The 25,223-nt window shown below is 39.8% G+C and overlaps 1 non-coding gene across 1 annotated transcript; it reads right to left on the reverse strand.

The window, feature by feature from the left end:
- Positions 1 to 6,369: 6,369 nt before the first annotated feature.
- Positions 6,370 to 6,434, reverse strand: LOC120102620 (U7 small nuclear RNA). The gene has a single exon (XR_015687322.1). It is a non-coding gene; the product is annotated as a U7 small nuclear RNA (small nuclear RNA).
- Positions 6,435 to 25,223: the final 18,789 nt, after the last annotated feature.

Consider the following 25,223-nt stretch of genomic DNA (forward strand, 5'->3'; position numbering starts at 1 on the left):
TTGGGATTGCAAGCTGGTACAACCACTCTGGAAATCAGTCTGGAGTTTCCTCAGAAAATTGGACATTGCACTACCTGATGATCCAGCTATGCCTCTCCGGGCACATACCCAAATGATGCTCTAACATACAACAAGGATACATGCTCCACTATGTTCACAGCAGCCATATTTGTAATAACCAGAAGCTGGAAAGATCCAGAGGAATGGATACAGAAAATGTACATCTACACCATGGATTATTATTCAGTTATCAGAAAGAATGACTTCATGAAATTCATAGGCAAATGTATGGAACAGAAAATATCATCCTGACTGAGGTAAACCAATCACAAAAAATTACATATGGTATGTACTCACTGATCAGTGGATGTTAGCTCAAAAGCTTGAGTTACCCAAGATACAATTCACAGACCACATGAAACTCAAGAAGAAGGACAACCAACGTGTGGATGCCTCACTCCTTCTTAAAAAGAGGAACAACAATATTCATAGGCATGGATATGGAGACAAAGTTTGGAGCAGAGAATGAAGGAATGGTTATTCAGACCCTGCCACACCTGGGTATACAGTCCATTTATATACAGCCACCAAAACTTGATAATATTGATGAAGCCGAGAAATGCATGCTGACAGATGCCTGATATAGCTGTCTTCTGAGAAGCTCAGCCAGAGCATGTCAAATACTGATGCTAATGCTAGCAGCAAATCATTGAATTAAGAACAGGGTCCCCTTTTGGGGAATTAGAGAAAGGGTTGATGGAGCTAAAGGTGCTTGAAACCCCATAAGAACAAAAATACCAACCAATCAGAGCTCCCATGGTCAGTCCCATGGCTCCAGCTACATATGTAGCAGAGGATGGCCTTGTTGGGCACCAATGGGAGGAGAAAACCTTGGTCCTGCCAAGGCTGGACCCCAGTGCAGGGGAATATTAGGGGTGTCATAAGGGGGTGGTTGTGGGGTGGGGACACCCTCATAGAAGAGGGTGGTGGATGGGATAGGGGACTTATCCGGTAAACCGGGAAAGGGAATAACATTTGAAATGTAAATAAAAAATATTCAATAAAAAGAGAAAATAATGCATTTATAAATTTTATGATTGATTTATATTTTTAGCAATAGATTTACCCCCTAAATATCTAACCATAAAAGAGAAAAATGGATTTGAAAGAATGTGTTGTTTCATTTGCTGTTAAAATGCTATAACAAAAGCAAATGTTCCACTAACAGAAAAAAAAAAGAAAAAAAGAAAATAATCAAACTATAAAATCAGGCATTAAAGTAACAAATAAAGCAATACCACCTGAAACCAATATTTCAACTAATTTCTTTATTAAAAGTTAAAACTGAACTCCTAAATTATAATGTTTTTACAACTAAATAAAACTAAGTAGAAATTTAAAACATTGTTTTTTAAAATAAGCAATACTTTTTCCACACATTTTAATTATAGGCTGGTTAATAAATATATTTGAAGCCATTAAGGTACTGATGCCACTAAGAAATGAATTCATCCATTTAAGATCAGCAGTAAATAAAGGTAAGTTCATAAATATAATTGATCTGCTTGGATGGATACAAAACAAATAGGAAAAATGTGTCAGAGGTTTAACAGAAACTAATAGAATGAAAACAAGATATATACATATACATAAAAAAAGGACATGAGAGGCCCAGGTTTTTGGCATCAGATGGAAGAAAAAAGAAGAAAAAAATATGGCAAGGACATGAATACACACAGATATGGTTGAGAACAAAAGCTCACTGTAGATTAAATGGAGAGCATAGACAGACATGGGGTCATCAGGGAGAGGCCTGAGTGGACATGGCCCTGAGCCTTGTCAGAAGAAAGTGGGGAGAGGAGAAGGAAGAGCAGTTGCTGACCAAAAGGGGCAACCTGGGCTAAGATACTGGCTAAGAGAGTAAACAAAAAGACCAGTTACCTAAAGCAGCTGGATTGTATAGGGAAGGCCACCAAAGGGAGGAACAGCTCAGCCACAGGGCTTGGAAGTAGGAGTGGCCTATATATGCCAGTCATACTCTATGATAGGTAAGAGCTGAGGGATGCAGAGAGATATAGGCACTTCAGTCATTTGTTTACAGTGACCTAACACTGGCCTTAGAGACCTAACTTAGCATCAAACTATTTGTTCTTAATAAAGTTGGCTATGACATGAGTCTTTAAGTCTGCCTTAGTTTTCAGGTGTCACTCTCCCAGGTCCACAGTAACAAGTACAATTGCAATTTCTCAATCCAAGCAGGTAACTGTACCTCTCAGTTGGGTGGAAAGAAAGATTCATTAGGGATCAAACTGCCAAAGCAGTTGGGGTTGAGCCATGGAGAAAACCAAATGTTGGAAAAGCAAGCAGGTTTTGTATGATAATGAGCAGCAAGGAGAGAGGCTTTCAGATGATAGGGATTGTTGGGTTGACAAGAAACAAGATAACCTTGATAAATAGGAGGAGATTAAGAAAGTTTCCTGGCTTTCTAGGGAAAAAAAGAAAGGTTTCTGGCAAACAGAAATCAGCCATTAGGGTTTTATTTATTCAATGCAGTCCTGTTTAACCTGCCAGAGTTCTGTTTAGGACTCTCACCAGCATTGCCATGGGTATGGTAGGGAGACAGGGAACTGGGACTTTGGACCTAAAAACTGGCACTTTTTGTTCCTTCTTTGCCCTTTCACAGTACATAGAAAATTAGTAAGTTAAATAATTGTCAGATGCTTTGTTTCAGATTGTTTCCTTAGACAAGCTTTCAATATATCCTTTTGGTGTGTCTACCAGACCATCAAGTCTTTCCTGAAGAGCTGCAAGAACCTGAGGATTTTGTGTCACCTGAACAATTAGCTGACATGCTTTGATTTTTGTTTCTTTACCTGTTTCTTCTTCTTCTTCTTCTTCTTCTTCTTCTTCTTCTTCTTCTTCTTCTTCTTCTTCTTCTTCTTCTTCTTCTTCTTCTTCTTCTTCTTCTTCGCCTTCTTCGCCTTCTTCGCCTTCTTCTTCCCCTTCCTCTTCCCCTTCCCCTTGTTCCCCGTCCCCTTCTTCCCCTTCTTCTTCTTCCCCTTCCCCTTCTTCTTCCTCTTCCTCCTCTTCTTCCCCTTCTTCTTCTTCCTCTTCCTCCTCTTCCTCCTCCTCCTCCTCCTCACCCTCCTCCTCTTCCTCACCCTCCTCCTCCCCTCCCTCCCCCTCCTCCTCCTCCTTCTTGTCGTCTTCTTCTTCTTCTTCTTCTTCTTCTTCTTCTTCTTCTTCTTCTTCTTCTTCTTCTTCTTCTTCTTCTTCTTCTTCTTCTTCTTCTTCTTCATCTTCCAAATCTTGATCACGTTCAGACTATTCTTTGTTGTCAATATCTGCAATCTTTTAAGACCTTCAAATATCATATCATTCCAGAAGGCTCTGATGCAGAGCTGGGTGGCCAGAGCTCTGCAGGCTGTGGCTCAGGATGGTGGCAGTGGCTGTGGAAGGAACAGGAGGCAGTGCATTTTACTAGTAACTTTTTTCATGTAGATCCTGAATTTTAAGGTAATTAAAATAAAACATTTTATTGATTCTTTGTAAGTTTCACATCATGCACCCCAGTTCTACTCATATACATATCTCCTCATATCCAGCCTTTGCCCTTGCAACCTCTACCCAAAATAAAAAAGCATGCACAAACACACATACACACACACACACAGCATAGAAAACATCTCATCATGTAATGTGCAAAATGTCACAATCTGAGCCACAGTGTATTATGAATGTAGGATTTATTACAATTGCTATAAAGTGACACCATAACCAAGGCAACTTTTATAAAAGACAATATTTAATTGTAGCTGGCTTAGTTTCAGAGGTTCAGTTTGTTATCATAATGGTGGGAAGCATGGTAGCATCCAGGCAGAAATGGTGCTGGAGAAGGAGCTCATAGGTCTGCATCTTGATCTGACTGCAGTTAGGAAATACTGTCTCACAATGTGGTGGCTTGAATATGCTTGGTCTAGGAAGTGGCACTGTTAGGAGGTGTGATTGTGTTGGCATATGTGTGGCTTGTTTAATGAAATGTGTCACTGTGGGGCTAGACTTTGAGATCCTTCTCCTAGCCTCCTTTGGATGAAGATATAGAAGTCACATCTTTTGAAGCTCCATTCCTACCTGGACATTCCCTTGATTCCTGCCATAATGATGATTATAGATTGAACTTCAGAGCCTGTAAGTCAGCCCCGCTTAAATATTGTCCTTTCTGAGAGTTATCTTGGTCATGTTGTCTTTTTGCAGCAGTAAAACCCTAACTAACACATAAATTGGTTCCATGACTGGGGTTTTTCTGTGAAAGGACTGACCATAATTTTGATTGCAAAATTGTGGATTTGGGGACTTTAGAATGCAGTAGAATGCTTTAAGAGGGGATTAATGAATCATTCTAGTAGGAATATGGAAGACATTGGTGCCGAGGGTGATTTTGAACTGTGGACACTTGACACAAGAAGTTTCACTGGAGAAGAATTTTAATATGTGGTCTAGAGACTGTTTTTGTAATATTTCAATGAAGAATGTGACAACCCCCATAGAAACACTTCTTCTAATATAACCACACCTACTTTAACAAGGCCATACCTCCTAGTAGTGCCACTCCCTAATAGTGCCACACACATTCAAACCACCACATTGGTTCAAGTAATAAAGGAATCCTAAGAAGTGAAATGGAGCTGAATACTGTGTTCAAGTAAATAAAATTATTAAGGGAGTGGTAACATTGGGGAACTATCCCAGGTAAGCTAATTGTTTATATATTTGCCACTGAAATAGGAATAGTTATATCATATTAGGCATTATAGTTACTTGGCTATTATTCTCACTTGAACTTCTAATCTGGAATGAACTATAATCCATAAATGGAAGACACAGGCTTTTGATCTGGATTTTGACATGGGATGACACATGATTTGGTCTGGACCTTGAGGCATAGTGGCCATGAAAAACTTAGACCCAGGCATGGTGGTACATGACTGTAATCCCAGCATTCAGAAGACAGAGCCATGAAGATCTCTGGGTTTAAATCAGTCTACAGAGCAAGTTCCATGGCAGCCAACCTAAAGCAATGAAAGACTTGGGAAACAGAAACCTGATGATGATGTAATAGAACAAAGGGGCATGGTCCAACCCGCAGAAAGTAACAGAACTTGGCAGCTTCAACCACATGGCTCTGGCTTTAAATTCAAGAATAGAGGAGGCTACTTGGACAAGCTGGAGGAGCTGAGATCTACATCTTAAACCAAAGGGAACTAAGAGCAGAGTGTCTTTCATGTGACTATGAGGAAGGTCTCAAAGCTTAACTCTATAGTGATACAGTTCAGTATGGCCACATTTACTCTAAAACTGGCCACACATCATAATAGTGCCACTCTATATGCCAAGCACACTCAAACCACGACATTCTACTCCATGACCCCATAGTCTGTAATATTCTCAACAATGTTAAATATTCAACTTTCAAAGTCCATACAGTCTTTTAATTATAATTCCCTATAAAATCAAAATCAAAAACCAGATCACATACCTTCAATATCAAAAGATAATACACTAAAATTCTAAAATGCCATAGTGAGGAACTACTGGACTAAAGCAAGACCAAAAACCAGCTGGGCAATCTATAAACTTAGCATCTCCATGTCTGGTGTCAAATCTGTCTTCATATCTCTAAGTCCTTTATCTTTGATGGCTGTAACACAATCCTTTTTCTTAGCTGATTCCATTGCAGCTTTCCTCTACAGATCTCACAGCTCTGGCATCTCTAATATCTTGGGGTATCTAAAGCTACTTCAACTTCACAGCTTCTTTCTTCAAGGTCAAGAATCCACACCTAATATCCTGGACTCTTCCAAAGAACTCAGGTCACTGCTCTAGCTCTTCCCTCTACCCAGGACCACACCCACCTTGCAGGGGTATCTGAGAGAACAGGTGTTTGAGGGTGAAACAAATGATTTGAAGTCAAATAGAGGGTTTCAGCTGAAGGCCTATGTTCTGCTCAAGATAGGTCCATTGACAGCACTCTGGAGATAGTTCTTGGCTCTGTACTCTGTGTAAGACTGCTTTCTGCTTGAAACAACTCTCTTGCAAGACAGCTCTATCTGCTTGAGACAGATATCTCTTGCTAAAAACATTTCTAAATGCTCTCTGGAAAGCTTAAAGGTTTTCTAACCAAAGTCAGAAAAGCTGCTTTAAAAAATTCTTCCTGGTAGAAAAATTCTAAAAGTAATACTTGGGTTTTCTGGTCAAAATCAGCAAGCCAGAAAACCTTATAAAAGAGCTGTGTTCACTCTTCAGGCAGTCAGCTCTGGATAGCTGCTTGAAAACATTCTAAAAGAGCTATCTTAGCTCTCTAAGTAATTCTTGGGATTTCTGACCAAGGCCAGAGATCCTGTTAGAAAAAATTTCTAAAAGAGATATAAAAAATTCTAAAAGAACTGTGTTCACTCTTCATGGATTTTCTGACCAAACTAGAAAGCCTGTTAGGAAAAAATCTTGAAGAACTGTGTTCACTCTCCAGAGATCTCTAGATATCTGAGTAATTGCCTGAAAATTTTCTGAAAAATAACTGCTTTTGCACTCTGCTAGCTCATCTCATATAGACCAAAAGTCCAGTCTTTTATTTACATTTGAATTCTTTCAGGCCTGCTCCTTTTAATTGTAGATATTTTTAATTCAGTCTCCAATTTGTTCATAAGGTGAAATTTAGTTCAGGTTTTCAGACTCTACTTCCCAGAAGTAATTATTCCTAGCTAACAATGAAGAATACTACTAATAGGCCAAAAAGTTACAGATGAATTATTTATATTCTGTTATATCAATGCTCTGAAATTACCCTGTTTACCACTGGCCCACTACCCCTCTTAACTCACTCAGGGCCAATTAGCTTAAAGGTTAGCTGATAATAATTTTTATAGTTACCCAAATTGTTGTATCCCTTCATTGCTTGCTTTTAAACTTTTGAACCTGGTTCTCCTATAAAAAGCCTACCATGACAGCAGACTAGTACCACAGTTAGGCTGCCAAGTTCTTTTAAAGGTCCTAAATGCTGTATATCAGAAGGCGCATTAAATAAAATATTATTGCTGAGATTGCTGTTTGTATGTTTAGTGTGGTGATTCTTGAACCCCAACAAATTCAATCATTTATTCTAGTTTCCCTCTTGACCATACAATGAATCAGAAGTCCATGGCCTTAGCCCCTTGTCTCTGAGGAAAAAGACAGTAAGTACATTTATTTTTTTTAACGCTGCAAAAGGATTCAAAGATCTGCTTGGCTTTGTCACCTTAAATGATTGGAAACTTGTCCTTCATTCACCATTCCCTATATCTCTTTATCTCATTTCTTAATATCTTTCTGACAATATGGGTCATAATGCAGTTGCCTCTGTTCTTTCCAGGTCCAAGTTGCCACTCATATAATTTATATTCCATCTTTATATTTTGTATAGCTGAGAAATTATATACTTCCGAACTCAAATTTTCAGAGTTCTGACATGCAGCCTTAAGTGCTGTCCTGAAGGTCACAGCATTCTACCATTTTGCTGAGATGTTAGACTTACCCTGACCTCCTCACCTCACGCTCTCTTTGATTATCAGGGAGTCATTAACCTTGGCAGAGAGCATATTCCTTGAAGGAGGAACATGAAAATATGTACATTATTTTACAAACATGCCTTCCACCAACAGTAACCAACAACATCCATGGAGTCCCATGACTTCCTTGCTATGTTCCAGGGGTGGGAACCATGTCATTATGTCCAAGCTGGACTTGGAAGGCCTCATGACACTCTAGACTCTGGTTGACTCCTCTCCAATGGTGTTACCACTCTTGGTGATCATTCCCTACTACTGGCATGTTCAACTCATTGGAGTCTTCTACCTCAACTAGGCTTCACCTTCAGACTCTGTTTAAGATGCCAAGTCTTGCTTCCTTGCATGATTCCTTCACTCCTAGGCTGTCAACTCCAACTGAGTGAGCACCTTCAACAATAGCCTTCCCTGGCCTTTCATAGTATCAATCCTCAGCTGAAATCCACACCTCCTTCATACTTTCAAATCTAGAACCACAAGGTAATTCTTACACATTACCAAGTCCAGCCATAGCATGAGTTAAAACCTGGGCAATTTCTAGAACACAGCTTCTTTGTGATCTCAGAAAACATTTCTCAGAAGATTTCACCTCATTCATGGTGGTCTCTTCTTAACCACAGCTAATATTTTAGTTTCAGCTAACTAGCATCAATTGTCCCATTAGTCACTTCTATTCTTCACTCTAAAAGCAGAGTCACATGGTCAAAGCTGCTGAGTTTTACTGCTTGCAGGACCTGGAACAAGACCCCCTTGTTCTATTACATTATCACAGGCTTTCTGTTTTCCAACTCCTTCACTGTCTAAGCTTAGCTGGCTGCCAAGGACCAGCCATGACTTGGTTAGGGGTACTGAGAAAGGGGTGTTTCATGTGGCAAAAGAATGATTTAAAGTTAGTTACGGAATATAAGGCAATAACCTTATAGTCTACCTAAGATGGCTTTCTAGACAGTTTGCTGTAGATAGCTCTTGGCTCTGTAGTCTGCTTGAGACAACTCACTGTTCAAGACAACTATCTGCTTGGGATACCTCTGTCATACTAGAAGAAATTACAAAGCTCTTTGGATAGCTCATGGGTTTTCTTCCCAAAGTATGAAAAGCTACTAAAAAAATTCTAAAAAAGCTGTGTTTCCTCTCCAATCAGTTCTCCCTGCCAAGCTTTCTCTTAAAGACCACTAGAGATAATCTGATGGCAAGAGGCAAATGCAGGAACCCAAGCAACAGAAACCAAGACTACATGGCATCATCGGAGCCCAATTCTCCCACCAGAGCAAACATTGAATATCCAAAAACACCAGAACCAAGATCTAGTTTCAAAATCATATTTGATCATGATGCTGGAGGACTTCAAGAAAGACATGAAGACCTCCCTTAGAGAAACACAGGAAAATATAAATAAACAAGTAGAAGCCTACAGAGAGGAATCACAAAAATCCCTGAAAGATTTCCAGGAAAACATAAATAAACAAGTAGAAGCCTATAGAGAGGAATCACAAAAATCCCTGTAAGAATTCCAGGGAAACACAATCAAACAATTGAAGGAATTTAAAATGGAAATAGAAGCAATCAAGAAAGAACACATGGAAACAACCCTGGATATAGAAAACCAAAGGAAGAGACAAGGAGCCGTAGATACAAGCATCACCAACAGAATACAAGAGTAGAGGAGAGAATCTCAGGAGCAGAAGATTCCATAGAAATCATCAACACAACAGTCAAAGATAATGTAAAGCGGAAAAAGCTACTGGTCCAAAACATACAGGAAATCAAGCACTCAATGAGAAGATCAAACATAAGGATAATAGGTATAGAAGAGAGGGAAGACTCCCAGCTCAAAGGACCAGTAAATATCTTCAACAAAATCATATAAGAAAACTTCTCTAACATAAAAAAGAGATACCATAGGCATACAAGAAACCTACAGAACTCCAAAAAGATTGGACCAGAAAAGAAACACCTCCCGTCACATAATAGTCAAAACACCAAACGCACAAAATAAAGAAAGAATATTAAAAGCAGTAAGGGAAAAAGGTCAAGCAACATATAAAGGGAGACCTATCAGAATCACACCAGACTTCTCGCCAGAAACTATGAAGGCCAGAAGATCCTGGACTGATGTTATACAGACCCTAAGAGAACACAAATGCCAGCCCAGGTTACTGTATCCAGCAAAACTCTCAATTAACATTGATGGAGAAACCAAGATATTCCATGACAAAACCAAATTTACACAATATCTTTCTACAAATCCAGCACTACAAAGGATAATAAATGGTAAAGCCCAACATAAGGAGGCAAGCTATAGCCTAGAAGAAGCAAGAAACTAATCGTCTTGGCAACAAAACAAAGAGAATGAAAGCACACAAACATAACCTCACATCCAAATATGAATATAACGGGAAGCAATAATCACTATTCCTTAATATGTCTCAATATCAATGGCCTCAACTCCCCAATAAAAAGACATAGATTAACAAACTGGATACGCAACGAGGACCCTGCATTCTGCTGCCTACAGGAAACACACCTCAGAGACAAAGGCAGACACTACCTCAGAGTGAAAGGCTGGAAAACAACTTTCCAAGCAAATGATCAGAAGAAGCAAGCTGGAGTAGCCATTCTAATATCAATTAAAATCAATTTTCAATTAAAAGTCATCAGAAAAGATAAGGAAGGACACTTCATATTCATCAAAGGAAAAATCCACCAAGATGAACTCTCAATCCTAAATATCTATGCCCCAAATACAAGGGCACCTACATACATAAAAGAAACCTTACTAAAGCTCAAAGCACACATTGTACCTCACACAATAATAGTACGAGATTTCAACACCCCACTCTCATCAATGGACAGATCATGGAAACAGAAATTAAACAGTGATGTCGACAGACTAAGAGAAGTCATGAGGCAAATGGACTTAACAGATATTTATAGAACATTCTATCCTAAAGCAAAAGGATATACCTTCTTCTCAGCTCCTCATGGTACTTTCTCCAAAATTGACCATATAATTGGTCAAAAAACGAGCCTCAACAGGTACAGAAAGATAGAAATAATCCCATGCGTGCTATCAGACCACCACGGCCTAAAACTGGTCTTCAATAACAATAAGGGAAGAATGCCCACATATACGTGGAAATTGAACAATGCTCTGCTCAATGATAACCTGGTCAAGGAAGAAATAAAGAAAGAAATTAAAAACTTTTTAGAATTTAATGAAAATGAAGGTACAACATACACAAACTTATGGGACACAAAGAAAGCTGTGATAAGAGGAAAACTCATAGCGCTGAGTGCCTGCAGAAAGAAACAGGAAAGAGCATATGTCAGCAGCTTGACAGCACACCTAAAAGCTCTAGAACAAAATGAAGCAAATACACCCAGGAGGAGTAGAAGGCAGGAAATAATCAAACTCAGAGCTGAAATCAACCAAGTAGAAACAAAAGGGACCATAGAAAGAATCAACAGAACCAAAAGTTGGTTCTTTGAGAAAATCAACAAGATAGATAAACCCTTAGCCAGACTAACGAGAGGACACAGAGAGTGTCTCCAAATTAACAAAATCAGAAATGAAAAGGGAGACATAACTACAGATTCAGAGGAAATTCAAAAAATCATCAGATCTTACTATAAAAGCCTATATTCAACAAAACTTGAAAATCTGCAGGAAATAGACAATTTCCTAGACAGATACCAGGTACCGAAGTTAAATCAGGAACAGATAAACCAGTTAAACAACCCCATAACTCCTAAGGAAATAGAAGCAGTCATTAAAGGTCTCCCAACCAAAAAGAGCCCAGGTCCAGACGGGTTTAGTGCAAAATTCTATCAGACCTTCATAGAAGACCTCGTACCAATATTATCCAAACTATTCCACAAAATTGAAACAGATGTAGCACTACCGAATTCCTTCTATGAAGCCACAATTACTCTTATACCTAAACCGCACAAAGATCCAACATGAAAGAGAACTTCAGACCAATTTCCCTTATGAATATCGACGCAAAAATACTCAACAAAATTCTGGCAAACCGAATGCAAGAGCACATCAAAACAATCATCCACCATGATAAAGTAGGCTTCATCCCAGGTATGCAGGGATGGTTTAATATATGGAAAACCACCAACGTGATCCATTATATAAACAAACTGAAAGAACAAAACCACATGATCATTTCATTAGATGCTGAGAAAGCATATGACAAAATTCAACACCCCTTCATGATAAAAGTCCTAGAAAGAATAGGAATTCAAGGCCCATACCTAAACATAGTAAAAGCCATATACAGCAAACCAGTTGCTAAGATTAAACTAAATGCAGAGAAAGTTGAAGCAATCCCACTAAAATCAGGGACTAGACAAGGCTGCCCACTCTCTCCCTACTTATTCAATGTAGTTCTTGACGTTCTAGCCAGAGCAATCAGACAACAAAAGGAGGTCAAGGGGAGACAGATTGGAAGAGAAGAAGTCAAAATATCACTATGTGCAGATGATATGATAGTATATTTAAGTGATCCCAAAAGTTCCACCAGAGAACTACTAAAGCTGATAAACAACTTCAGCAAAGTGGCTGGGTATAAAATTAACTCAAATAAATCAGTAGCCTTCCTCTACACAAAAGAGAAACAAGCCGAGAAAGACATTAGGGAAACGACACCCTTCATAATAGACCCAAATAATATAAAGTACCTCGGTGTGACTTTAACCAAGCATGTAAAAGATTTGTACAATAAGATCTTCAAAACTCTGAAGAAAGAAATTGAAGAAGTCCTCAGAAGATGGAAAGATCTCCCATGCTCATGGACTGGTAGGATTAATATAGTAAAAATGGCCATTATACCAATGCGATCTAGAGATTCAATGCAATCCCCATCAAAATACCAATCCAATTCTTCAAAGAGTTAGACAGAACAATTTGCAAATTCATCTGGAATAACAAAAAACCCAGGATAGCTAAAACTATCCTCAACAAAAAAAGGACTTCCGGGGGAATCACTATCCCTGAACTCAAGCAGTATTACAGAGCAAAAGTGATAAAAACTGCATGGTATTGGTACAGAGACTGACAGATAGACCAATGGAACAGAATTGAAGACCCAGAAATGAACCCACACACCTATGGGCACTTGATTTTTGACAAAGGAGCCAAAACCATCCAACGGAAAAAACATAGCATTTTCAGCAAATGGTGCTGGAGGTCAACATGTAGAAGAATGCAGATCGATCCATGCTTATCACCCTGTACAAAGCTTAAGTCCAAGTGGATCAAGGACCTCCACATCAAACCAGATACACTCAAACTAATAGAAGAAAAACTAGGGAAGCATCTGGAACACATGGGCACTGGAAAAAATTTCCTGAACAAAACACCAATGGCTTATGCTCTAAGATCAAGAATCGACAAATGGGATCTCATAAAACTGCAAAGCTTCTGTAAGGCAAAGGACACTGTGGTTAGGACAAAATGGCAACCAACAGATTGGGAAAAGATCTTTACCAATCCTACAACAGATAGAGGCCTTATATCCAAAATATACAAAGAACTCAAGAACTTAGACCGCAGGGAAACAAATAACCCTATTAAAAAATGGGGTTCAGAGCTAAACAAAGTATTCACAGCTGAGGAATGCCGAATGGCTAAGAAACACCTAAAGAAATGTTCAACATTTTAGTCATAAGGGAAATGCAAATCAAAACAACCCTGAGATTTCACCTCACACCAGTGAGAATGGCTATGAACAAAAACTCAGGTGACAGCAGATGCTGGCGAGGATGTGGAGAAAGAGGAACACTCCTCCATTGTTGGTGGGATTGCAGACTGGTATAACCATTCTGGAAATCAGTCTGGAGGTTCCTCAGAAAATTGGACATTGAACTGCCTGAGGATCCAGCTGTATCTCTCTTGGGCATATACCCAAAGATGCCCCAACATATAAAAAAGACACGTGCTCCACTATGTTCATCGCAGCCTTACTTATAATAGCCAGAAACTGGTAAGAACCCAGATGCCCTTCAACAGAGGAATGGATACAGAAAATGTGGTACATTTACACAATGGAATATTTTATGAATTTCGTAGGCAAATGGTCAGAACTGGAAAATATCATCCTGAGTGAGGTAACCCAAATCACAGAAAAACACACATGGTATGCACTCATTAATAAGTGGCTATTAGCCCAAATGCTTGAATTACCCTAGATGCCCAGAACAAATGAAACTCAAGTTGGATGATCAAAATGTGAATGCTTCACTCCTTCTTTAAAAGGGGAACAAGAATATCCTTGGCAGGGAATAGAGAGGCAAAGATTAAAACAGACACAGAAGTAACACCCATTCAGAGCCTGTGCCACATGTGGCCCATACATATACAGCCATCCAATTAGACAAGATGGATGAAGCAAAGAAGTGCAGGTCGACAGGAGCAGGATGTAGATCTCTCCCGAGAGACACAGCCCGAATACACAAACACAGAGGGGTATGCCAGCAGCAAACCACTGAACTGAGACTAGGACCCCCGTTGAAGGAATCAGAGAAAGAACTGGAAGAGCTTGAAGGGGCTCGAGACCCCATATGTACAACAATGCCAAGCAACCAGAGCTTCCAGGGACTAAGCCACTACCCAAAGACTATACATGGACTGACTCTGGGCTCTGACCTCATAGGTAGCAATGAATATCCTAGTAAGAGCACCAGTGGACGGGGAAGCCCTCGGTCCTGCTAAGACTGAACCCCCAGTGAACTAGACTGTTGGGGGAAGGGCGGCAATGGGGGGAGGGGGAGGGGTATGTTTGCATGGAAACCGAGAAAGGGAATAACACTCGAAATGTATATAAGAAATACTCAAGTTAATAATAATAATAATAAAGAAATACTTAAGTTAATAAAAAAAAGACCAAAGACTGTTTTTAATTTACATATCAATTCAGTCCAGGCTATCTTTTGATTATCACACAAATCAGCATTTTATGACCTTAACTGCTTGATTTTTAGAAGAATATATATATATATACATATATATATATATATATGTGTGTGTGTGTGTGTGTGTGTGGGTGTGTGTGTGTATGTATGTATGTATGTATGTATGTATGTATGTATATATTTCAGAGTTCTGCCTGGCTTTGAAACCACAAAAAACAATAAACTAGCTAGGTGAGATTTCATTTTCAGATTGCTCCACCCACCATGCCTAAATTTGCTCTGTTCCAGACTGAATTTGAACTCAGGATTCTGCTTGCCTTTGTAAACTAAAACAATATATTTAGCTGGAAGACTATTGCCCTGCAATCACCATTAACCTTAACCATTAATCTTTTTAACTCTTTCTTTAGTATCTTTCTGATAAGCCTGCTTGAAGGGCCCAACTAAACATTACAAAATCCATTTTGCTCTCAGACTACATTTTATGATTAACTTGCCTTGTAAATGAACTTAGTTACTATACAAGCCTAAACTTGTTCTAAAAGCCGTGGCACCCTGGTAACAATCAAAATTCCCCTAGGCAAATAGCCACTCGACTCCTATCCACAACAAATCAGTTCATAAAAGGAAAGTACATAAAGTCTAAAGTAGATTGATTAAGCCAACAACCATCGTTCATACTAAGCTGATATTATTACTAGCCAATAGAAGTATGTCAAGCAAATGTCAACCAATCGTGTAACTGACGAAATGGAAAGTCCCTCATCCTGCTACTATTAGAGTTTGTACCTCCTCGTCACATTCCACACCTACCACTGTGCTGGAGAGGTTAGAGGATCTGAACTCAAACTTGAATAAATACACTTTGCTTTTGTACACTAGTTGGGCTTCTAGTCATCACTGGAGGGACTTTACAATCTATGCATAAAATGGCTCATTATGCAGCTGCCTCTTTCCTTTTAGGCCTGTGAAGCCCCTTATATAATTTACATTGCATCCTTACACTTTGCATAGTTGAGAAAAAATATATATGTGTGTGTGTGTGTGTGTGTGTGTGTGTGTGTGTGTGTGTGTGTGTGTGTATTCTTTCCCAAAGCCACAAGTGGTAAGTGTTCTTCTGAAGGACTCAGAATTTATCATTTTGCTAAGGACATAAGACACACCCCTGCCTCCCATACTCCTGCTGTCTCTGATTATCATGGAGTCCTTGTACTTGGTAGAGAGAACATTTCCCTGAAGAAGTAACATAAAGTAAAATATACAAACAAGCCTTATGCCTAGCAACTGCCAACACTTTTGGAGGCCCACTCCCTGCTGACCCTGCTCCAAGGACGGAAACCATGACATGCTGTCCCTTGCACTGCATTGGTGGACTCAGGAACTGTCCTGGAACTTGCTTTGTAGATTAATCTTGAACTCAGAAATCTTCCAGGTTCTGTCTCCTGAATACCAGGATTAATAGTGAGTACCACTATGCCTGTACTTGAGCTTATTTTACATGGAACTTGCTCTGTACCAGGCTTGCCTTGAACTTAAGAGATAAGTTTTCCTCTGTCTCCTGGAATTTAAGGTAAGTGCCATGACACCTGGACCGAAGGTTTTCACTATAGATCTCAATCAAGGTGAAAACAGAGAATAGCCAGTACATTGCCCTCTATCCCTTGCCAATTTGACACATATCCATATCTTCTAATGTCTAAATGAAAACAATAACCAGGTCATTATAAGGCCTAACATGATGTAACCCACCATTGTACAACTGCATATGAATAAGTTTAGCTGAATGAAATCTTGCTCTGAGGTCACTCCCTTAACTCTATTTAATATCCATAAACACAGAATTTAGCTTCTTTTAACTTCCTGCTGCCCCTTTACTTTTTGAACCATACATTTTGTATTTTTCCTTTCTTTAATTTTTATGTTTGGTCAAAGTGTTCGTCATGAGAGTAAACCAGAGGGCAAAATCTATGTTGGGCTTTTCTGAATCTTCCTTTGCCAATGCAATTAATATAAATCTCTTTGCCTTAGCCTTAGGAAAGTTCTTTGGACAGGGCAAAAGGAGGCAATATTCTTTACCAAAACATAAGAACAATCTCCAGAGTTCAAATCAATCTCAGCAACAATAGTTTCCACATTCCTACTTTGGTGGCTTATAACGTTCCACTTAAAGCATTTTATTTTCAAATCCAAATCCCAAAATCTGCATTCTTCCAAAGAAAAGCATGGTCAGGCCTATCGTAACAATCTCCCAACCCCTGGTACCAACTTCTGTTAGAGTTTCTTCTGCTGTGAAGAGACACCTGAATAAGTCAACTCTTAGAAAGGGCCACATTTAATTGGGGCCAGCCTACAGGTCCCAAGGTTCTGTCCACTATCTTCAAAATGGAAAACATGGCAGTGTCGAGACAGACATCTGGTTGGAGAACGAGTTGATAGTTTTACATCTCAGTCCAAAGGTAACCAGGTGAAGACTGACTTTTCCTCTCTGGGAAGACCTTGAGTTCTCAGAACCTTCAAAGCCCACGTATACTGTCACACTTCCTCCAAAAAAGCCTCAATTCCTAATAGTAGCATTTCCATGGGCAAGCATATTCAAACCACCACATGCAGTATATCTCTCTGTCCACACATCTTCACTTGACAAGTGTTCATTCCAATGAGTCATTGTTTTGGTTTGAGATCTCTGGCTTCTGTAAAACCATCAATATTGTATCCTCACTGTGATTCCTCCCTTTTATTCTATTAATGCTTTGTGTTACAGAGATCCTGAAACTTTGGAACAAAAGTCCTATCTGCTTTCCTGCTCTCAGTGCAGCCTCATCCACATCATTGCCTCCAAAGCCAGCTCCATGGTGTGACCCAGTCAAGGAGAAAGCCCACCCTTCCATATACTGCAGCTCAAGAGGGGCTGAGCCAGCTATGCTATTCTCATTACCACAGGGCTAGCTCACATATGCCTTTACCATCTAGGCCAACTTCACTGTTTTGCCCAGGTGAGGAATAGGGCCCATTCCTCTGCTGGGGTGATACTTTGAAGTGGTTTAAAATCATGGAGAAGGTTCATTCTTCTGTTAGAAAATATTCATTTTTTCAGTGGTATTTATTAAAGAAATTGCTCATCATTGGTCTTGAATGCTTTATGAATTGGCTGCCCAGGAGTAAGTTATATTAATGTTTTAGTTCTTTGTTTTGGTGCCTCCTTGTTCATTTCAGTACTACCCTTATTTGGTTACTGTGGATTTGTATTTAAGTGTTGAGATCAGGTAGCGTGATGTCTTCCATTTTGCATTTTTAAAGCAATTACATAAGTCAAACCTTGTTATACACCTTGTTATATTGCCAATAGAAAGCTAAAACACAAAATGACAAATTCAAGAACATACAGTGTGAGTTTGGGGTCAGTCTGGGAAACTAACTGATAACCTGCTTCAAAGTACAATATAAAGAATGGCAGAAGATAAGATACAGATAAGTGGTGTAGTGTTTGTCTAACATTCACAAGTTTCAACCATAGATTCGAAATTAGAAGTTACTTCCTATAGATTTAAATGTTTTCTTACCGCCAGGAGAATATTTTAGGTTTCTACAGGCCTTGCATCGAATGAGTGTAGTGCTTTAAGCTATGTTTAGTATAATGATACGAATTTCCCAAAACTTCATCAGCATGCAATCTCTTTCATTTTTTTTCCTTTTCAAAATTTTCACCATATTTTAGTATTCAGTGTAAAGCCACTAAATTGATTAACATTATTTCTAAGTATTTTAGTACTTAATAACTATTGTTGATGTGTTGATTTCTATTACATTCGGTAACTTTAAGTGAACACACAGCTACTTGAAACTTCCTAAGCATTTCCTAGTAATGTTTGTGTTAAGTACTCCCAAGAAGCAATTCCTGTTCCTGTTGCTAAAATTACCATGGAAACATGGGAAATTTTGTGTTTATAATGTACACAGCTTTGGGATTTTTTTTTTTGTTACTGATGGAGATTAAATTTTCTACCAGAGGGCATAACTGTTTTAATAAAACTAAATCTGTGACTCATGCCAAGTCAGTTTTTTTTGTCATTTTTTTTTTATTAACTTGAGTATTTCTTATATACATTTCGAGTGTTATTCCCTTTCCCGGTTTCCGGGCAAACATCCCCCTCCCACCTCCCCTTCCTTATGGGTATTCCCCTCCCAACCCTCTCCCCCTTGCCGCCCTCCCCCCAACAGTCTAGTTCACTGGGGGTTCAGTCTTAGCAGGACCCAGGGCTTCCCCTTCCACTGGTGCTCTTACTAGGATATTCATTGCTACCTATGGGGTCAGAGTCCAGGGTCAGTCCATGTAGTCTTTAGGTAGTGGCTTAGTCCCTGGAAGCTCTGGTTTCTTGGCACTGTTGTTCATAAGGGGTCTCGAGCCCCTTCAAGCTCTTCCAGTTCTTTCTCTAATTCACAATAGTATGTTAACAGATAAAGAATTCTGCAGACTAGAAGACCCTAAACATCATGAAGAAATAGGGTAATTTCTTCAAACAGAAGAATGGAAGAATCTGATGCATACTCAGAGAGGTCACTGGGGTCTCTGTATTCATCCACAATTAAGATCACATGCTTGAAGCATTATAATGGTCATAACCTGAAGGGCAAGAATACGAGGGAGGGTGGAACATCTGAGACTAGTATGAGCCTCAAATACCACAACGCAGAGCAAATAATGGTGGAATCCAGAATAGATTGTTAGAAGACAAAGGGAAGCTACTAGTTGCAGCCTCATTTTAACAAATGCAAATATCATATGTAGTTGTCCAATTAGCAAAGTTTCATTGAATATCTTTATTTAGAAATCTTGAATAAACATCACTTTGAAGAAAGAATTTTGGTTGAGAGTTTAGTGGTTGTGTTGGTGTCTATCCCTCCACTGTGGTTTCTATCTGGCTACAGAACATGACCTCTTTAGGTTCCAGATCCTCAATGTAGTAAGTCAGATCTAAGATCAGCCCCATTGATTCCTGGGTGCCTTGTTTGTCCCAGGTCATGTCTTGGCCTAGAGATGTTCCCTACCTTCTCACCCCTCTCCGGTGCAGAATTACATTCATATTCATGGCCCTCTAGCTATCTCTTCTGCCCTTTCTCACACTTGATCCTGTATTACCCCTTCCCCTCCCCATGCCCTCTCTCTTCCAGTTCCCTGCCTTGATCTGCCACTTATGACTATTTTATTCCCAATAATAAGTAAAACTCAATGTTCCTCTCTTTGGCCTTCTTCCTTGTTTAGCTTCTATGGGTCTGTGGCGTGAAACAAGGCAGCTGCATTTTAAGGTTAATATCCACATATGAATGTGTACATACAATGCATGTCCCTTTGGGACTGAGATACTTCACTCAGGATTATATTCTCAAGTTTCATCCATTTGTCTTCAAAATTCATAATTTTGGTGTTTAATAGCTCCATAGTATTCCATTGTGTAGATGGACCACATTTTGTTTTTATCCATTCTTCAGGTAAGGGCATCTAAGTAGTTTCCAGTTTCTGGTTATTACAAATGAAGCAGTTATGAACAGAGCTGAGCAAGTGTCTTTGTGAAATGGTGGAGCATATTTTGGGTATATGCCCAGGAGTGGTATAGCTGGGTCTGGAGGTAGAACTATTCCAAGTTTTCTGAGAAAACACCAAATTGTTTTCCAAAGTGATTTTACAAGTTTGCACTTCCACCAGCAACAGAAGAGTATTCTCCTTGCTCCACATCCTTATCAGCATGTACTATCTCTTGAGTTTCAAATCTTAGACATTCTGATGGGTATAAGATGAAAACTCAGAGTTGCTTTGATTTCAAATTCATCCTCCCTTTAACTAATTTATGCATGGGTGAAGGAGGAAAGACTGAGGGAATTTGTCACCAATAACTGGCCCAACGTGAGACCTGTCCAATGGGAAAGAACAAATTCCTAACACTATTTATGATACTTTCTTATGCTTGTCGGATCATGTTACCCTCTGAGAGGCTCTTCCCAGCAGCTGACTCATACAGACACAGACACCCACAGTCAAGCAATGAATAGAACTTTGAGATTTTAATGGAAGAACTGGAAGGATTGTGGGTCCCATCTGACTGAGACAGATGCAGATAATTACAGTCAACCATTGGAATGAGGTTGCGGATCCCTACGGTACAGTAAGGTGATGGACTGAAGGAAGACCAAGTGTCTCAACTAACTTGGTCCTCTGGAAGCTCCCAGGCTAAACCACCGACCAAAGAGCACACATGGGCTGATCTGTGGCCCCCCAGCACATATGTAGTAGAGGAATATCTTCTCTGGCCTCGGTTGGAGAGGATGTGCCTATTCTATAGAGACTTGGTGCCCCAGGGAAGGAGGATGCTGGAAGTCGTAGTGTGTGAGGTAGAGGTGGGTGGGTTATGGGGGTTTGTAAGGGAGTATCCTCTCAGAAGCAAAGAGGATAAGGGATGGCGTGAAAAACTCTTCAAGGAGGCACCTGGGAGAAGAGCAACAATTGGAATATAAATGAGTAAAACATTTTTTAAAAAAGAATTGGGAAAAGGTATTGTATGGAATAAGGTAACATTTGTGAGATTACAAACATGGAAAAGTCAAGGATGATATGACCTACAATTCTTCGGAAGTCTATAGCTTGTCCCTAGGTTTTAAGATTTATGATGTTCTATGTTAGTAACAAACCAGTGTAGTGATGCCACAGTCTACCAATGGATAATGGGAAATAATTCTGTATAGTTTTATAATCCACACAAGAGACCATGAAATTATCTAGATTTTTACAAGATATAACATTCTTGTGAATGGAGTAATGTTTGCTACTACTTTTCCTTTTCCTCTCTAATCTTTAATTTTTGACAACTCTTGAAATCACCTCTGGACTATGTCATCTCAAATCTTAGACTCAAAATCTACTTTAGTAGAACTTTGTGATTCCAGATTCCATCACAGCATACTACCTTTTATAGATGTTTCAATAACATCTTTGCATATACCAAACAAATGCTTAGTTCACCTTCATAAATGTCATAATTTTCCAAATTCAGTCTATCAAATTACTTGTGTAAATGTAAGTCCACAACAAAACTTACTGTGAGACCATGGGGTCACTCAGTGGGGACAGCACCTGAATTCCAATCCCACCTAAATGATATAGATTTTGGAATTCACATAAAAGTAGAGGAGAGAAATTCCTCAAGGTTGTCCTCTGACCTCTGTATGCATATTTTAGAATAATATATGCTCTCTCACATACACATATCTAAATATCATACACATTAAAAACAATGGCATTTTAAAAGTGATTGTTATAATCAGTGTGGATTTGCATTTCTTTAGCATCTAATAAAAGTAACTATTTGTTTATAAGCATGCACATTCTACTCTGGAGGTTGGAGATTACAAGCAATATATAACTACTTTCCCTACAGTATTATCACTCATCTTCAGATGTGTAAGAATTATTGACTGGGGATAGAGGGATGCTTAGCCAGGAAAGGGCCTACTGGTAGACCTATGAGGTCCTGAGTATATATAATGAATTTTCTTTGTGAGATGAAAATAGGTTGATTCACACATCATTGTCCAAAAGGTTTTCATCAAGTACACAGAGAGATCCTGTCTCAAAAAATTATTGGAGAGAGAATGAAAATATATCCAAATTAACCTCTAACCCCATCAGGTAGACTATATGGACACAGGAGCATACCAACATAATGTAAACACAGTCAAGAATATATACATATCTCTCTGTTTTTTTCTCTCTGTGTCTCTCTCTGTTTCTCTCTCTCTGTCTCTCTCTCTGTCTCTGTCTCTCTCTCTCTCTCTCTCACACACACACACACACCACACACACACACACACACACACACACACACACAGAAAACATCCAAATCAAAAATCAAATGGATCTTCAGTGTATGTGATTTAATAGATTATTAATAGCCTTAATCATTTTTAACTTGTTTACTTTGTTACTTTATTTGGACTTACTACAATAACTATTTTTCTATGTGTTGTTAATACAATTGAATATAAATATTTAAGAGCTCTCACAAATTCCAATGTAACTTAAGGGTATTTTTTTTGGCCATGTTCCTTAATTTTTCTAGCATAATTTCAGATGCTTTAATCTGTATTACATCCATATTTGAATGGTACATATAAAGTAAGGTTTTAGTTTAGGTTTTCCAGTTTTTGCATTTTGTTTCTCTTTGGTTAGTAACATATTTATCTTATATTTGTTAGTCTGTAATCCCACCTTATGCTTTTATCTCAGCTCATCTAAAAGTCTTCCTAAATAATTCAGCGTATGCGTGAGGTCATGTCGAGAACTACAGATATGGTAATATTTGCAAAGAAAGTTCTCATACTTACCTACATTTCTTTAAAAACATAGAATGTCAATGGATGTAATTTTCAATATAATTTTTAGCATTAAGCCTCACTGTCAAATTTGTCTATAAAAATCATCTGAAGTCAATAAAATATAGTTCTAAATAAATCAAAAATAAGAGAAGACAAAACAAGACAGAAAATATCTAAATGGGAAATGTTTTGCAAGGATATGGAGTCTTACAATATATAACACAAATTAAAAATAATCTGAAATATGTATCAGAGGCAATGTGAGGTTACAGATGAAGTAACACATGATAAAAAGAGAAGACTATAATGTAACCAACAAAATGGAAAGATATAAAAAGGGGGGCAGGATCAGGTATGGGAGGAGATGAGCAGAGGGTTGGGAAGTGGAACAACTGTGTGGAGCAGTGGGAATAGATGGGGAACTAGGGATAGCCACCAGAAAGTCCCAGATGTCAAAAAAGCAAGACGTTCCCAGGACCCAACAGGGATTACATTAGGGGACCAAACAAAGGGGAGAAAGAGCATCTAGAAACCATATCCAATGGTTAGGCACAGTTCCAAGTTGAGGAAAATCTCAAAAAATTTAACCCAGAATAGATGCTGTTTAAGGGGAAATAACAGGGACACAGAATGGAACAGAGACTGAAGGAAAGGCCATCCAGAGACTGGGGATCGATCCCATATGAGGCCACCAAACCCAGACACTATTGATGATGCCAAGAAGTGTTTCCTGACAGAAGGCTGATATAGCTGTCTCCTGAGAGGCTCTGCCAGAACCTTACCTATACAGATGAAGATGTTTGCAGCTAACTATTGGACTGAGCACGGGGACCCCAATGAGGAGTTAGAGGAAGGACTGAAAAAGCTGAACGGGTGCAACCCTATAAGAAGAACAACAATGTCAACCAACCAGATTACCCAGAACTCCTAGAGACTAAACCACCAATCAAACAGTACACATGGAGGGATACATGGCTCCAGCCATATATGTAGCAGAGAATGGAATTATCTGATATCAATAGGAGGAGAAGCCCTTGGTCCTGTGAAGGCTCAATTGATTCCTCAATAGGAAAATGCAAGGGTGTTGAGGTATAATGGATGGATGGGAGAAGGAGCATCCTCATAGAAGCAGGGGGAGGGGGAAATGGGAAAGGGGGAACTGGAAAAGGGGATGATATTTTAAATGTAAATATGTAAACTCTCAATTAAAAAACAATAATGCCCCCAAATTTGAATAGCCAAATTGACTGTCCACAAAGCCTATTATAGAGTCCTGCCTGTATTTCTGAAACAAAGACTCTATGCTTCCTTTCTTCAAGAACCTGCCAGAGACACCGCCAGACCCTGAAGGAAACAGACCGGATAAACAGTTCTCTGCACCCAAATCCCGTGGGAGGGAGAGCTAAACCTTCAGAGAGGCAGACAAGCCTGGGAAACCAGAAGAGACTGCTCCCTGCACACACATCTCGGACGCCAGAGGAAAAAGCCAAAGACCATCTGGAACCCTGGTGCACTGAAGCTCCCGGAAGGGGCGGCACAGGTCTTCCTGGTTGCTGCCGCTGCAGAGAGCCCCTGGGCAGCACCCCACGAGCGAACCTGAGCCTCGGGACCACAGGTAAGACCAAATTTTCTGCTGCAAGAAAGCTGCCTGGTGAGCTTGGGACACACGGAAGCAGAATTTCTCTAGGACCGGGCACGTTCTGTGTTTACCGGAAGTCCCACACCCACGGATCCTGGCCCGCAGCAGCTCTCTGCTCCCAGACCCGGTGAGAGAGAGACCCAACCGCCTGGTCAGGTGGGCACTCCTGAGGCTGCAGAGCGGAAGAGACCACCAACACTGCTCACCCCTGCCCACATCCCTGGCCCAAGAGGAAACTGTATAAGGCCTCTGGGCTCCCGTGGGGGAGGGCCCAGAAGCGGCAGGACCCCTGCCAGAGACACCGCCGGACCCTGAAGGAAACAGACCTGATAAACAGTTCTCTGCACCCAAATCCCGTGGGAGGGAGAGCTAAACCTTCAGAGAGGCAGACAAGCCTGGGAAACCAGAAGAGACTGTTCCCTGCACACACATCTCGGACGCCAGAGGAAAAAGCCAAAGACCATCTGGAACCCTGGTGCACTGAAGCTCCCGGAAGGGGCGGCACAGGTCTTCCTGGTTGCTGCCACTGCAGAGAGCCCCTGGGCAGCACCCCACGAGCGAACCTGAGCCTTGGGACCACAGGTAAGACCAAATTTTCTGCTGCAAGAAAGCTGCCTGGTGAACTCAAGACACAGGCCCACAGGAACAGCTGAAGACCTGTAGAGAAGAAAAACTACACGCCCGAAAGCACAACACTCTGT

Source organism: Rattus norvegicus, chromosome 4 (assembly GCF_021556685.1).
Source record: "Rattus norvegicus strain SHRSP/BbbUtx chromosome 4, alternate assembly SHRSP_T2T, whole genome shotgun sequence".
Lineage (NCBI taxonomy): Eukaryota > Metazoa > Chordata > Mammalia > Rodentia > Muridae > Rattus > Rattus norvegicus.